This window comes from Bos javanicus, chromosome 16, assembly GCF_032452875.1.
Source record: "Bos javanicus breed banteng chromosome 16, ARS-OSU_banteng_1.0, whole genome shotgun sequence".
NCBI lineage: Eukaryota > Metazoa > Chordata > Mammalia > Artiodactyla > Bovidae > Bos > Bos javanicus.
The window spans coordinates 50,724,250-50,738,208 of NC_083883.1; the positions used below are offsets into that span (position 1 = coordinate 50,724,250).

General features: G+C 53.5%; 1 pseudogene; it reads left to right on the forward strand.

Moving 5' to 3' along the window:
- The first annotated feature begins 10,154 nt into the window (after positions 1–10,154).
- Positions 10,155–13,163, forward strand: LOC133227905 (septin-6-like; annotated as a pseudogene).
- The last annotated feature ends 796 nt before the right edge of the window (positions 13,164–13,959 follow it).

The window sequence follows — 13,959 nt, forward strand, 5'->3', positions numbered from 1 at the left end:
TGTCCTGGGGGCCCAGGGCTGGCGGGGTTGTGGGCATTTGTGGGGGAACAGAGCCAGGGAGGACAAATGCTCATGAGAGCTTAGACTGACCAGCTGGGTGGTGGTGTTCTGAGGTCGCATGACACAGCATGATGCATAGCGATGCACAGGCCAGCGCCCCGGTTCAGATCCACAGACACACACCACACTGCCCCCACCATCTCCAAAGGCCCAGTGTGCACGATGGCCTGCCTGGCAGGTCCAGGTCCTCCCACCATTGCCAGACCTGTAGTGGGCAGTGCTCCATCCCTCCATCAACCTGCCCATCCTGGACAAACTCAGACCCTCAAGGAGAGAGCTGTGACGGCTGGGTTTGCCGCGAGGCTGTGTCTCCAAGTGAAGCTGTCTAAGGAGATCCAGGACTCCGCTTCCTAAATGTTTTCACTCCCCCGCCCCGCCCCGCTGGGCCTGAGAGTCAAACAGCCCTCTGCCCTGGATCTGAGACTCTCTCACTCCTGACCACCCACGATGGTCATGACCACTGGGGGCCACATGCCTTGCAGAGTGGACCCCTGCAGTACTCGCCTCTGCATGTGGCTGAAAGGACCACAGCAGGAACTCAGCTCCCCTGTCGCACTGCTGGGTGTGTTGTTTCAGCGGTCCCAGGCTCTGGGAAGGCTTCTGTCTCCACTGTTGAAAGTGTCTGACCTGCTAACAGATTGTCCATCACCTGGAGAGAGGCAGGAAGACCCCACTGCCAAGAAGCAGGCTACTCTCTGGGGGGTGACACCATGTGGTCACTGGGAAAATCGGTGGGTTTATGAGCTATGTGATGTTCTGCTGGTTTCAAGCTCCCCTCCGGGCAGAAATTCCAGCTCATGCTGCCCAGGTGCCCAGAAGGCTCCATCCAGCCCTCCTTCCTCCTCCCTGTCTGCCGCCCATCCCTCCAGCCACCTGGTCTGGACGTCGGGGAGGGGCCATGGGTGTCTCGGTGCACATGTCCTCATGGATGGCCGCAGCTATCTCAGCCCCTTCGGTGGCTGCGATGCTCTGAGCAGTCACTGTGGGGTTGTGTTTGATATTAATCCCAGATGGTGCCCCTCTTCCAGCTCCAGTCAGAAGCCTCTGTCCAGGGCCGCCCTGTCCCCAACCCGTGCCAGCCATGCCTCATAAATCACTTGACTGAGTTTACGGGAGAACTGGCCATGACTCCATCTCCCTCCGTGAGACAAGGCTCACACCATGGTGACTCTGCAGAGCACACTTCCATCCTGTGAAGGAAAGCTTGGTCTGGTTTCTGCTTCAGTGGTCACACCCAGCAGCATCCCCCCAGCCCCCACATAGCCCATGCCCTCAATGGGAGTTGGACAGCAACTGGGCAGCCTTGGGCAGTTGCCAGGCATTAGACCTTGGGAATGGCTAACCCTGGATCTGCTGGGCACCCTGCTGCTCACTGCTCTGGCTACTGAGCCTAGGCCAGCTGAGCCCTGGGCCAGGGCCTCGTCTGTCCTGCCATCCCTCGTTCCTTCTGCTACCAGTGCCCAGAGTCTTAGCCAATTAGTGACCAGCAGACTGAGCTCATTGGAGCTGGCTGACACCTGGTGGCCAGACCCTGCTTGCTGAAGGTCTGGACCAGGGTCAGCTGCCAGCCTGAAGGAACAGGAGGACTCTGTAGATGGCAAGACAGTCACTGCTTATGCAAGAAAGAGAATGGTGGATGTGTTGGAGGGAGCTTGTGGGAGTACAGCCCCCTGCCCAAGGATGACTTCTCTTCCACTGCTCTGTCCCAGGCCCAGAGGAGCCCAAAAACCCAGGCACTCTTCCTGGGAGACTAGTCCCTTTGAATCTCTTAGATGGAAATTGTATCACCTATCCACCCATCCAGGTTTCCATCCACCATCCATCCCTCCATCTATCCACCCATCCACCCATCCATCCATTCACCCACTCACCCACCCATTCATCCAATTCACCATCCACTCTTCCATCCATCTATCCATTCACCTACCCCATCCACCATCCATCTACCCACCAACCCTTTCACCCACCCACACACTCATTCACCAACTCCATCCATTCATCCACCCAGTCTCCTTCGTAATTATCTTCCCTTCTCCCCTCCCTCCTGCCCTTCCACCCACCTTCCCCTTCTTAGTAGTTGAGCTGTGCATCCAGTCTTGCTGTCCACCTCCTTTCTTCGTGACCTTTGAGCTTCAGCATGGCACCCAGGAGTCCTATCTGCTCTGTTGTTCTCTTCAAGCCAGCTGGGAAAGGAACAACACCCTAGATCACTCCTCTCTCAGACTCCCATGAGGCTGGCTCATTAACCTGGACTGGATGTCAGTCACATGACACTAGTGAAAGCCAGTGTTGGTGGAGCATAAGAAGGAACTGGCACCGAGCTGACATGCTCTGAGGACCTTAGTAAAGCAGCCCTCGGTGGGGCTGTCCAAGGTTCAGCATGGCTTAGTGGAGACCCCACTAAGTGTCAAGTGAAGCAGATCTGTTTAGGGGAGAGGAAGTCTGGGGCCAGACCACCAATTACCCCCACCACTGCTTTTTGTCCCTGGGTCAGGAAGATCCGCTGGAGAGGGAAATGGCAACCCACTCTCTCCAGTGTTCTTGCCTGGGAAAGCCCATGGATGGAGAATCCTGGTAGGCTACAGTCCATGGGGTTGCAAACAGTCAGACACGACTGAGTGACTAACTCTTTCTACTTTTTGCCCTTCACTTTTATGGAACCCTGGTCCTGAGCACTTAAATTTTTTTTTAAATCTTGAAATGGGATGGATGATTAGATAGATGATGGATAGGTGGGTGGGTTGGTGGATGGATGGACAGAAAATTTGGGAAACACAAGGAAAGCATTGCAAAGCAGATATTAAGTACAAGTGACCCCACTTTGCTCATATCTTGGAATGCTCCTTGGGATTTTCTATTTCAAAATCCAAGGAGGACGAGCCGTATCTATGTCCGACTGCCCACTTTCTCACATGATGCCTTGTCTGACTGTCCTGTGGGGTCCGTATCCTCCGCATCCTGCCGGTGTGCTGGAGTTCTCGCAGAGCTGCTTCTGTGGGGTCCGTGCTTCCCTGCTGGGACCCGTAGGCTTCCATCCCTCCCACCCTGCCTGCTTCACTTTCCCTGGCCACAACTGCTCAGGCCAACCCAGCAGCTTTCATCAGAGCCCTGGAGAGGGGCCAAGCAGAGCCCCCACATCTGGAGCCCATGAAAGGCTCTTGGGTGATGGGGTTTCTCTCGTATTTCAGGGGCTCTTGGTCATGCGTTGAACTGGGGGTGCTGTTGGCTCAGGGGCCAAGTGCCCCAGGGCCATGGGAGAATATCTGAGATTGATCACTCATCACCAGTCATAGTAGGACCCTGTAGGTGTGTCCACAGCTCCAAGGCAAGGGCTTTCCTCATTCATCACTCATCTAGGTAGAGGTGGGCAGTGGTGATAGGAGAATGCGGAGGGACCTCAGACTTCACCTGGGGCAGCTCCCCTCCCCTTCTAGGTGGGGTTTCCAGAGCACCCGCCCCCCACCAGGGCAGAGCCAGCAGCAGGCTCCCTGAGGGTCAGAACCGGCCTCCAGACTCTTCAGTGGAGGTCAGCCTGGTCAGATCCCCCACAGAGGCGCCCTATGTGACCACAGTCTCCTGCTGGTGCTCCTGGCCCAGCACCACCAGCATTTCTCCGGGGGCTCCAAGGGGCCAGGTAGTCTGGGGTCCCCTCCTGGAAGACAGGCAAGACCCTGGGACTTCAGCCACCTCTAGTTGCAGGAGCAGGAGGTGGCAGGGGAGAACTGCTCTGGCTGCTGGCCTCCTGCACCCTAGTCCCCCACCCCTGCACTCCAGCCCTGGCACCCGACGTCTGCACTTCTCCCACTCTCCTTTCTAATCTTCTCCCTACTCAACCCCATTGTCACCTCCTGTTTGCTGTTGTGACAGGTCCCTGATTATGTCCTTCCAAAGTAACAACTGGCCTCTTCATGTAGGTGGGAGTGTTGGGTGGAGAGTTTACCATCTGGCTGCATTATCTCCACATTTACTCCTAAGCATGGTGGAGACTTGTGGCTGGCGAGCAGTGAACCTTGGGTCACACTGTGACCAGCTGACCCATCGAGCCTTGTAAGTGTCTAGACTGCTGATGCCCTGAAACCAATCACAGCCTCAGAAGACATGTACCTCTGTGGCCAGCAGGAGGGGACCAGTCCCCACCTGGCAGGAGACACAGAGAGGCTGGAACTCCAAGACTGAGGTTTTGGGGACCAAGGTTCTGGATCCAGCAGAACAACACCTCTCTACAGCAAATCCAGGGCTCTTCAAGGAACCCACGGATCTCAGCAGATCTGGAAGGCAACCTTTCCTGATAGGGGTGTCAGTTGCGTGTTGGCCATCCGAAATGCTGAGTGGCCCAAGCCCACATCTCAGGAGTGTGGACACAGGTTTGCTGGCCTTCCCGGTGTAGACCAGGGTGGTCCAGAGACCCAGCACTGCCACCTGGGCAGGGTAAGGGGCGGGGGGGCTGGGCTGCCCTCACAGCTTGGCGGCCATGACTGAATACCCCCGGCTGGACAGCTCCCACAGCAGACATCTACTCCTCACAGCCTGGAGGTCGGACATCCAAGATCCTGTCAGGTCCAGCTTCCCGGGCTCCTGCTGTATCTCCATGGGGCCGAGAAGGCTGACTCTGGGGTCTCTTGCTGTTCTTCTAAGGGCGCTAATCCATCGTGGGTCCCCACCTTCTTGACCTTACCTCACCCTAATTGCCTCCCAAAGGCTCCGCCTCCAAATACCATTGCACTAGGAGTCAGAGCTTCCACATAGGCACTGGGGGGACACATTCAGCCAATAGTAGGGGCCGTCCTGTCCATCCCGCCACAGAAGAGAGCAGGAGCATTGCTCTGTGGGCAAGGTCACTGGGGCCTAAGCCATCAGCGACTCAGCCCTCACAGCCTTCTGGCAGGTTCACCTCACTACAGGGCAGGTCGGAGTTGCCTCCATCCTGGACAGAGGAGGGTGAGAGAGAGGCCTGGATGTGCTGAGATGCAGGAGTCTCTGCCCAGGAGGCCAGAGGGGAGAGGGGAAGAGGGAGGAGGAGGCAGCCAGAGGGGAGGACAGCAGTGGAGGGGGCTGGGGCAGCCAGGAGCCTCACCCACCTCCAGAGGAACCACAGACAGGCTTTCAGGCAGAGCTGTCCCCTCTCCTCCTGGACTTGGAAACTTCAGGGCCCCAACGTGTCCCCTTCCAGATAATGCATATGCTTGGAGGGGGCTATGGCCCTGCAACCATTAGAAGCAGCAGAGGTGAGCAGACCAGAGGCAGCCCTGCAACCAGCCTCTGGTCGGCTTGGCAAGCCTAAGAGGCTCCTTCGGCTGGGGTAGAAGAGTGATGGCCTCGTCGTGTGCGCTGTTCCTTTTGCTTTTATTCTTTTGGCTTTGCTCCAAAGGTAACAGGCCGCTGATGGAAGCATTGAGGCGACGGACATTGTAAAGTGACAGAGGAAGACCCTTCCTCACATCCCCACCTCAAGATGTGAAGTGATGATGAGTGTGCTCAGTCATAGCCTGGACTGTAACCCGCCAGGCTCTTCTGTCCATGGAATTTCCTGGAGTGGAAATATACTGGAGTGGGTTGCCAATTCCTTCCCCATCCAGGGATCGAATCCACGTCTCCTGCATCTCCTGAACTGGCAGGCTGATTCTTTATTGCTGAGCCCCCTGGGAAGGACCCACCCCTGCCAATCCAGGTGCTTCTCCAAATGTGACTACAGTCACTGCTGGGTCAAAATCTTCCAGATGTTCTCCAGGCACAACTGCACCTGGAAACACCCAGAAACAGGCTTTTTCTGTGAAACAGATGCCGCCACACACACCATTCTGCCCTCCCCGGGGAGTGTTGTGCCCTTGTCCCCAAGCCTGAGGAGCATGGCCTTGACCTTCTCAGTGCTGCTTAGTGACCTGTCATCCAACTGACCGAATTCCTCCACACTATCTCTAACGAGGCTTTCCCATTTAAGAGTTTTTCAGTTATTGACGTTTTTCAGATTTAAAAAAAACTATCACAAATGAAGTCTCAGTCGTTCCCCACACAACCCTCTCCTTCCCCATGGTGTGGGTCGAGGACTGGATGCTAACTTGGAACCACACAGGGAAGACTGCACGTGTTTACAATGTGGGGGGAAGCTGCCAGGGTCGGAAGCCCCGTTTTTTAGATTTAATTTTTATTTTATGTTGGAATAGAGTTGATTTACCATGTTGTGTTAGTTTCGGGTGTACAGCACAGTGATTCGGTTACACATGTACATACATTCTTTTCCACTGTAGGTTATTACAGAATATTGAATAGGGTTCTCTGTGCTCTAAAGCAGGTCCTTGATGATTATCTATTTTATATATAGTAGTGTGTCTATGCTAATCCCAAACACCTGGTTTATCCCCCCACCTATCCCAAATGGTAACCATAAGTTTGTTCGCTGGGTCTGTGAGTCTGTTTATGTTTTGTAAATAAGTTCATTCATATCATATGTTTAGATTCCACATATAAAAGAAGGCAATGGCACCCCACTCCAGTACTGTTGCCTGGAAAATCCCATGGATGGAGGAGCCTGGAAGGCCGCAGTCCATGGGTCGCTGAAGGTCGGACACGACTGAGCGACTTCACTTTCACTTTTCACTTTCATGCATTGGAGAAGGAAATGGCAGCCCACTCCAGTGTTCTTGCCTGGAGAATCCCAGGGACGGGGGAGCCTGGTGGGCTGTCGTCTATGGGGTCATACAGAGTTGGACACGACTGAAGTGACTTAGCAGCAGCAGTAGCAGCAGCATAAGGGATGTCATACGGTATTTGTCTTTCTCTGACTGATTGACTTCACTTAGTGTGACAATGTCTAGGTCCTTCCATGTTGCTGCAAAGCATATTATTTCATTCTTTTCAATGGCTGAGTAATATTCCATTGTGTATATACCACATCTTCTTTAATCATTCATTCAGCTCTTGATGGGCATTTGGGAAAAGACTCAAACCAATAAAATTAGAAATGAAAAAAAAGTTACAACTGACACCACAGAAATAAAAGGATCGTAAGACACTACTACTACGACTAGCAACTCTATGTCAATACAATGAACAAGCTAGAAGGCCAGGACAAGTCCTGAGGCACCATTTTTGAAGGACAACGGAGAGAGTCCTAAAGGGTCACTCTCCTGTCCAGGTGCTGTAAAGCTGCCACGTGGAAAATCAGAGGCAGGGGCATGGTTAGACCGGCAGCTCCCGCCATGCAGTCTCCTGGAGCTGCAGGGACAAAGGGCCACACCCGAAAGCCTTTCACAACAGACGTGTCTTGCCTCGCAGCTCCAGGGGCTGGAATCTGGGCGTGGCTCACCCGGAGCCATGGCTTGGGCCCTCATCACATGGCCATTCAGCTGCTGGCAAGGCTGTGGTCACATCTGAAGGGTGGATGGGGAGGTGAGAAGGGCTCCAGCTCCCAGTTCACCATGTAGTCGTCAGCGGGCCTCAGACTATCACCTGGGCCCCCTCCCAGGAAGCCTCATGACACAGCAGCTGGCTTCTCTTAGTGAAGCAGTTGGGGGTGGGCACCCAGGACGGAGTCATTCTCTTTAAGCTGATCCTGGGATGATGTCTCATCACGCCCCCTGCTGTTCCTGTTGGTCAGAGTGAGTCAGCCCAGGGCAGAGCAAGAGGGGTGCCTGGAGAAGGGGTCATTGAGGGCCATCTTGGAGGCTGCCCTCCTGGGCACCGACCAGAGCACCAGGACTGGAGGGAAGGTCACCAGCTGCCAGTGCAGACCCACTCAGCTCAGCAGAGATGCTGCCTTCTGCTGGCCACTCAGGGCACTAATGGAGTTCAGTGGAAAGCAGTGTGTGGCTGTTTTGGGAGAGCGGGGGACACAGGTCAACCAGCAGGAACACCCCAGCTGGGCACAGCCTCTTCTGGACCCCTCCCTGGCAGCGTAGCTTATGTAAAACACTGACACGGCTGCTTCTTATTGCTTCAGAATGCTCCTTCCTGATCTAGGACATCCCGCGGGACCTAGGGTGACATCTTTCCCTCCACACCCCACCCCACCCCCTGCTCCCTAACCCTGGAGTCTCTGAGCTGCCTGGCACCCCCTCACCCACGTGGCCCTCAGACAAGGGGTCTCTCGCCCCCTGCCGGTGCCCTGCTGGAACCGCCAATAGAAAGATCTGGGGCGGAGGGGGTGTCGGGGGCGGGGCCGGGGCGCGGGAACAAAGGAGGCTTGTTAGCTTCATGCAAGCAGGACACCAGGGGGGAGGAAAAAAAAAAATCAATGTTTGCTAAATAGGGGGAAAAAAATCACCCTGACTCAGTGGGGACAAGGTTTATTTTCAAGTGTATTAAAGTGATTACCCAGAGGAAAAGCAGAGCAAATGAACAAGTGTGCAGAGTGGTGAGTCGCTCGTTTTCCCGAAGAGCTCGGAAGAGCAGGCTCTGTGCGCGCCCCGCCAGCCGGACACAGCCAGGCTTTCGGTTTTAAATAGTTTATAACATTTCAGAGGCAGCGTCTAAGTGGGGGCCGTCCCTGGAGAGGCCCGGCAGACCTCTGCATTTAGCCAGTGATAAATAACCCGGAGCGCACAGGGCCCGGAAGGATCCCAGATTTAATTCAAATAATTTAAAATCTAATGTTGAAAGAGCTCTTTGCATTCATGGGCCGTGCGCATTTCCAGCTGGAGAAAGAAAAGGCTTTGTGTTCCGGGTGGGGGCAGGGTGACAGGCTGGAGCCCGAAGTTTGGGACTAACCTTTTTACCATGTGCTGCTTCCAGCCCTCTCACCAGCATTTTTCATACTATAAGTGGCATCGGTGCTGAAGCCAGACAAGGAGGGAACACGATTTATCCTCTCCTGGAGTTTTGACTCCAGGTGAAAGGATTTTTGTCCACGGCGAGGTTGCTTCCTCACAAGCCCCTTCTCTGACGATGCTCGTCCCTATCCACAGCTCAGATTTCTAGGTGGAAGCATCCTGATGCACACGCAGTCCCCCACGCCACCCCTGAGAATCTTCTGGGGCCCCATGGCATGGTCCCTGTCATGGTAGGAGGCTGAGGCCCATCTGAGGAGGGAGCCCCCATTCCGCATAACCCCCATCCTGCCTCATCCACAGATCAGGAAGACAGCCAGGGCCACCAGGAGATGATCCCAAGAGACTGGATGGGTGGCTGAGACTGGCCATAGAATCCAGGCTCAGTTCTGAAGGATGTGCAAACACTGTATTTTGTCAGTGTCGGCCCAGATTCAAGGCCACCCAGAACCTCAGAATATGACTGTTTGGAAACAGGCTCTTCGCAGAAGCAGTCAGATCATCTTGGGTTAGAATGGACCAGAATTCCAATGATTGATGTCCCAGGAAGAAGGAAAACCAGAGACACACAGGGAGAGACGCATGATCACTGAAGCAGGGGTGACATGTCTACAAGCTGAGGTCTGTGGCCCCACCAGATGCTAGGAAAGGCCTGAGGCAGATAGCCCCTCAGAGCCCCCAGAAGTACCCAGCCCTGACCACAGCTGGATTCAGAATTCCAGCCTCCAGACTGTGAGAGAGCAGATTTCTGTTGTTTTAAGCCCCTGCCCCCACATTCTGGTGTTTTGTTACAACATCGGGGGAAGATTCACAGAATGACGTCAGAGGTCTGAGTTGTGTAGCAGTTGTGTAGTTACAACACGCCTCCATCTGTTGGCGCTACATAAACACAGGTGCCAGTGCAGGAGACGCAAGAGACGCTGGTTAGATACCTGGGTCGGGAAGATCCCCTGGAGGAGGAAATGGCAACCCACTCCAGTATTCTTGCCTGGGAAATCCTGTGGACAGAGAACCTGGAGGGCTACAGTCCAAGGGGTCGCACGGAAAAGAACATGACTGAGCACACACACACAGGTGTCATGACTGGTGACAAAAAGCATCCCGTATGTGAGCTGCAATCTTTCCAGGAGCTGTTTGGAAGTGGCTGCAGGTGCCCGGAGCCAATGGACACACTTCTCAGCAGCTTTCCCACAGTCTCAGAATGTCATGGGGACAAAACACTCAGCAGCTTGCCTTTCTAAAATGACCCATTTCCCCAGTCCTGACTTACCTTTCTTTTTCTTTTTAAGAGAATCTATGGGGCTTTCTCTTAAAAGGTACCCAAAAGGCATCCTCTCCTGTCAGAATTCATCTCTGGCTTGGGTGGTAGAGGCCCTGGAGCATCTTGGAGGCACTCTCAGGAGAGGGAGGTGGTCCCCCCAACCCGTCTCAGTCCCACGTCACATCTCACTGTCTCCCAGCAGTGTCAGACTCTAGGCAACCAGCCACACAGATCTAGGCTGCCAGGGGCTCAGACAAGATTTTTGTAGAAATAAACATTATGGGCCCATCAAGAGGGAGACCCTGGCTGTTTCCTGTGCTCTAGCTCTCATTGTGGCGGCACCCATGGCAGCCCTGGCAGACGCAGGAGCGATGGCAGTGACCGATATAGCTTGCCAGGTGGGTGAAGGTTGCCGAATGGTCCCCTGGCTAGACATGTGGGGTTTGACAGCTTGCCCAACCAGCTGGTGAATAAGTCAGCCAGGGCTTCTGCTTCAACATCCTGTGCGTGGGAGAGACAGGTTTGGGCAAGTCCACCCTCATGGGCACCCTGTTCAACACCAAGGTCGGGGGGAGCCAACCCCACACACATGGCCGGGTGTCCAGCTCCGGTCCAATACCTATGACCTTCAAGAGAGCAACATGGGGCTAAAGCTGACAATTGTTAACACAGTGGGCTTCGGGGACCAGATCAACAAGGAGGACAGCTACGAGCCCGTCGTGGAATTCATCGGTGCCCAGTTTGAGGCCTACCTGTAGGAGGAGCTGCGGATCTGCAGGGTACTGAACACCTACTGTGACTCTCACATCCGTGCCCGCTTGTACTTCATCGCCCCCATGGGTCATTCCTTGAAGTCTCTGGACCGAGTGACTATGAAGAAGCTGGACAGTAAGGGGAACATCATCCCCATCATGATCAAATCAGATGCCATTTCTAAGAGTGAGCTAACCAAGTTCAAAATCAAAATCACCAGCAAGCTTGTCAGCAGTGGAATCCAGATCTACCAGTTCCCTACAGATGACAAGTCAGCAGCAGAGATCAACAGAACCGTGAACGCCCACCTGCCATTTGCTGTCATGGGCAGCACAAAAGAAGGGAAGATAGGTAAGAAGATGAAAGTGTGGCGATATCCTTGGGGCACGGTGCAAGTTGAAAATGAAGCCCACTGTGACTTTATGAAGCTGCAGGATATGCCGATCTGAGGCAACGTGGAGGATCTCCAGGAGCAGACCCCTGGCCCACACTGTGAGCTGTACCGCCGCTGTAAGCTGGAGGAGGTGGGCTTCAAGGACACCGACCCTGACAGCAAACCATTCAGTTTACAGGAGACGTATGAGGCCAAAAGGAATGAGTTGCTGGAGGAGCTCAAAAAAAAAGAAGAGATGAGAAAGATTTTCGTCCAGAGAGTCAAAGAGAAAGAAGCTGAACTTAAAGAGGCAGAGACAGAGCTGCATTAGAAGCTTGACCATCTGAAGAAACTACACCAGGGTGAGAAGAAGAAGCTGGAGGATAAGAAGAAATCCCTGGATGACAAAGTGGACGCTTTCAAACAGAGGAAAATGGCAGCTGAGCTGCTCCAGTTTCAGGGCTCCCAAGTTGAAGGCTCACAGACTCTGAAAAGAGACAAAGAGAAGAAAAACTTTTAATAATCTTGTCTTCAGCAGCTACACTAAGTCTAAAGGAGAAGATTACCATTATAGAAGAGTTGCTGCTGCTGCTAAGTCGCTTCAGTCGTGTCCGACTCTGTGCGACCCCACAGACGGCAGCCCACCAGGCTCCCCCATCCCTGGGATTCTCCAGGCAAGAACACTGGAGTGGGTTGCCATTTCCTTCTCCAATGCATGAAAGTGAAAAGTGAAAGTGAAGTCGCTCAGTCATGTCTGACTCTTCGAGACCCCATGGACTGCAGCCCACCAGGCTCCTCTGCCCATGAGATTTTCCAGGCAAGAGTACTGGACTCGGTTGCCATTGCCTTCTCCAATAGAAGAGTTAGGGTCCCATATTGTCTCAAACCAGAAACCAACCAACACCTTCTCCCTCCAAATTGTGCACTCGTTCATGTGTGCGTGCACACACACACACACACACACACACACACTCTTAACAAGTGTTCATGTGTCCAGGCAAGAAGCTTTCTCCCAACTTACATGGAATTTTATATGGAAGTGACTTGTCCTAATCTAACAAGGCAGGGAAAGATCCATCCGAGCTGGAGAATGGACCCAATGTAACCTAAGAGAGACAACTGCAGGATGACTCATCCAAGTGTAAGTGACTGAGGCAGGAGAGCTCAGCTATGGGTGTGAAAGTATTGCTTGCAAGTTTTTCATTTGAGTTTTCTGTTTTTCCTTTCAAACACCAATTCTCCAGTTCAATGGGTTGATTGTCTACAGCCACTACTAAACATTTCTAAATATGGATGAGAAAGTCAAGCAACATTCATATCTTCTTCAGCATTCACAGACTTTCTGCAGACCCCCTCAGCAAGCGGGGTGAGTGGATCTACTGACATTCAGGTGGAGAAAGGAAAGAAGAGACAAGGAAAGGAGAGATGGGGGAGTTTAACCTTAGTGAGAGCAAAATTACTCCATTCAGCCTTCCAAGGCCAGTTGGGGTTTTGGGAGAGGTTTCTGCTCAATGTGGGACCTGGAGGGAGAGCTTTGATGTTGATAAATCTGCCCTGAATTCGTTGGTTTAACTTACATTGAAATACCATTTGAGTGTGCCCATCCCCATATAGCCCTACAACCATTGCCATTCTACTGTCCCGTGTCTCTTGAGAGAGCCTCTTTGCATGTTTTCCAGAATATGGTTCATTCTTCCTTTCTTCTCCTTTGTTCTTTTTGCTCAGAAATGTGACCAGTCATTGCTCCTCTGGGGCTTTTTTCGCCAGGAGAAATAACCCAAACCCAGCACTGTTTAGCTTGATATCTTTCTAATGTCCATGTCAATTTTCAATAAAATTCAAAGAAATGCTCAAAAAAAAAAAAAAAAAAAAGGCGGGGGCTGGGGGTGGGCGGAGACCCTCCAGGGTGCTCAGGAGCAGCCTCTCTGGGCAGAGCCAGGGTTGCGGGTCTGAGGTCTTAGTGCTAAGTAGGTGGGGTTGGGCTCAAACTACCTGGGGTTTCCTAACCCAACACAGAGAAAACTGCAGGCCCAGCCCCCTTCTCTGGTGCTTTGTCTGCCCACCTCCCTCAGGGCTGATAACCGCCTTGCTGCTGCTGCTGCTGCTAAGTCGCTTCAGTCGTGTCCGACTCTGTGCGACCCCATAGAAGGTAGCCCACCAGGCTCCCCCGTCCCTGGGATTCTCCAGGCAAGAACACTGGAGTAGGTTGCCATTTCCTTCTCCAATGCATGAAAGTGAGAAGTGAAAGTAAAGTCGCTCAGTCGTGTCCGACTTTAGCGACCCCATGGACTGTAGCCCACCAGGCTCCTCCATCCATGGGATTCTCCAGGCAAGAGTACTGGAGTGGGGTGCCATTGCCTTCTCCGGATAACCACCTTACTGCTCAGGAAACACAGCCTGGCTGGTGGACACAGCGAGCACCTGGCCAGACCTACTGCCCGAGACCGGGAAGGATCAGCTGGTGTCGTCACCGCTTCCATCCTTCAGTCTGAATAAATCCCCACCCAGACTGTGTCCAGACCGTGTCCAGAGACCAGCTGACCCTGCCTTCCCTCCCCCACCTCTCCCTTGGCTCACCCTGCTCCCCACGCTTGCCTTCCTTGGGCTCCTCATGGTTGGGGTGCCTCATCTCTCCAGTTTGGAGAGAATTTCCTCCGAACTCCCAGAGACTCAAAGGGGCCTCCTGGTTCCCCACCTCCACCACACTGTCCAGCAGGGGGGCCACAGCCTCCTGTGACCATGTCTGCCCA